This window comes from Coptis chinensis, chromosome 7 (assembly GCF_015680905.1).
Source record: "Coptis chinensis isolate HL-2020 chromosome 7, ASM1568090v1, whole genome shotgun sequence".
In the NCBI taxonomy this organism is placed as follows: Eukaryota; Viridiplantae; Streptophyta; class Magnoliopsida; order Ranunculales; family Ranunculaceae; genus Coptis; species Coptis chinensis.
This window is the reverse complement of record NC_141462.1, coordinates 1,310,992-1,313,845: the sequence shown is the minus strand read 5'-3', so window position 1 is coordinate 1,313,845 and position 2,854 is coordinate 1,310,992.

Here is a 2,854-nt window from a genome sequence, read left to right as displayed (position 1 = left end):
TTTGAGCAGAATAAGTTCAGTTAGCTTTGCTTTTGTGAGTTTTTGATTTGTCTTATTTTTATAGGGTTTTATTTTTTTTTTTTTTTTTTTTTGTAGTGGATAATCTACGAAAAAAAGAAAATGATGATGTTGTTGTTTTTTTTTTTTTTAGTATATACTCTTCGAATAAAAGAAAATATTGTTGTTGTTGTTGTTGTTGTTTTTTTTTTTTTATTTATAGTATATACTCTTCAAATAAAAAAAATTTTTTTTTTTTTTTGTAGTATATTCTCTTCGAATAAAAGAAAATGTTGGGCTTGTTGTTGTTTTAAGTTGAAATTTTATTTATAATGATAACAAGTTTTACAAATAATTAGGACAAGCGTGCAACAAGCTGTGACGCAAGTCCTTTATGAACTGCAAATCCTATCCTCCGTAATACAAACTCGTTAGGACCAACTGTCATTAGGTTGTAGTCCATAACTATCTGCAATCACTTAAGGAGCTTAACAGATTGTTGTGCTAAGAAACCAACAGGGTCGAAACTGAACGAAATGAAACAATGCTGGTTAACTCTAAAAGCTTCCTCGTGTTATCACACAATAGGAAAGAGATAGAACATAAATTGAGACATGTGCTATTGTCTGAACACTCTTTCGTGGTATGTCCGTGAAAACTTAAGTTTTTCAGTATGGGTTTTTTAACTTCAGATTTCCTAGATGAAGATCATTGACTTTGTAATGAGGTAGAACATATGCAAGAATGTTTCACAAGGTAGTTAGACCAACACGTATATTTTAAATTGATGGCGCAAACTTCAATAGTGGAAGTTGTTTGGAGCTTTTAGAGTAGTGCACGCGACTGTATTTGAGCAGAATAAGTTCAGTTAGCTTTGCTTTTGTGAGTTTTTGATTTGTCTTATTTTTATAGGGTTTTATTTTTATTATTTTTTTTTTTTTTTTAAAGTGGATAATCTACAAAAAAAAGAAAATTAAGATGTTTTTTTTTTTTTTTTTTTTTTTTTTTTTTTATTAATTTTTAATAAAAGTAAAATTGTTGAATAAAAGAAAATGTTGTTGTTGTTGTTTTTTTTTTTTTTTTTATTTATAGTATATACTCTTCAAATAAAAGAAAATATTTTTTTGTTGTATATTCTCTTCGAATAAAACAAAATGTTGGTTTTGTTGTTGTTTTTTAGTGGAAATTTTATTTATAATGATTACAAATTTTACAAATAATTAGGACAAGCGTGCAACAAGCTGTGACGCAAGTCCTTTCTGAACTGCAAATCTTATCCTCCTGAATACAAACTCGTTAGAACCAACTGTCATTAGGTTGTAGTCCATAACTATCTGCAATCACTTAAGGAGCTTAACAGATTGTTGTTCCAAGAAACCAACAGTGTCGAAACTGAACGGAATGAAACAATGCTGGTTAACTCTACAAGCCTCCTCGTGTTATCACACAATAGGAAAGAGAAAGCACATAAAATAAGACATGTTCTTTTGTCTGAACACTCTTACGTGGTATGTCCGTGAAAACTTAAGTTTTTCAATATGGGTTTTTTAACTTCAGATTTCCTAGATGAAGATCGTGACTTTGTAATGAGGTAGAACATATGCAAGAATGTTTCACAAGGTAGTTAGACCAACACGTATATTTTAAATTGATGGTGCAAACTTCAATAGTGGAAGTTGTTTGGAGCTTTTAGAGTAGTGCACGCGACTGTATTTGAGCAGAATAAGTTCAGTTAGCTTTGCTTTTGTGAGTTTTTGATTTGTCTTATTTTTTATAGGGTTTATTTTTTTTATTTTTTTTTTTTTTTGTAGTGGATAATCTAAAAAAAAAAAAAAAAAATTTTGTTTTTTTTTTTTTTTTTTTTTTTTTTTTTAGTATATACTCTTCAATAAAAAAAATGTTGTTGTTGTTGTTGTTGTTTTTTTTTTTTTTTTTTTTTTATTTATAGTATATACTCTTCAAATAAAAAGAAAATGTTTTTTTTTTGTTGTATATTCTCTTGAACTAAAAAAAAATAAAATGTTGGTTTTGTTGTTGTTTTTTTATTGGAAATTTTATTTATAATGATAACAAATTTTACAAATAATTAGGACAATTTTGTGTAAACAAGTTGGACGCAAAGTCCTTTCTCGAACCGCAAATCCTATCCTCCCTAATACAAACTCGTTTAGAACCAATCGTCATTAGGTTGTAGTCCATAACTATCTGCAATCACTTAAGGAGCTTAAAGATTGTTGTTCCAAGAAACCAACAAAGGTCAAAACCGAATGGAATGAAACAATGTTGGTTAACTCTAAAGCCTCCTCGTGTTATCACACATAATAGGAAAAGAGAAAGCACATAAAATTAAGACATGTGCTTTTGTCCCAACACTCTCATGGGTATGTCCATGAAAACTTATTTTTTTCAATATGGGTTTTTAACTTCAGATTTCCTAGATGAAGATCGTGACTTTGTAATGAGGTAGAACATATGCAAGAATGTTTCACAAGGTAGTTAGACCAACATGTATATTTTAAATTGATGGCTAAACTTCAATAGTGGAAGTTGTTTGGAGCTTTTAGAGTAGTAGTGCTTGACCAGATTTGAGCATAATAAGTTCAAATTAGCTTTTTTTTGTGAGTTTTTGATTTGTCTTTTTTTTTATAGGGTTTTATTTTTTTTTTTTTTTTTTTTTTGTAGTGGATAATCTACTAAAAAAAAAAAAAAAATTATGATGTTGTTTTTTTTTTTTTTTTTTTTTTTTTTGTAGTATATACTCTTCGAATAAAAGAAAATGTTGTTGTTGTTGTTGTTATTTTTTTAATTTTTTTATTTATAGTATATACTCTTCAAATAAAAGAAATTTTTTTTTTTG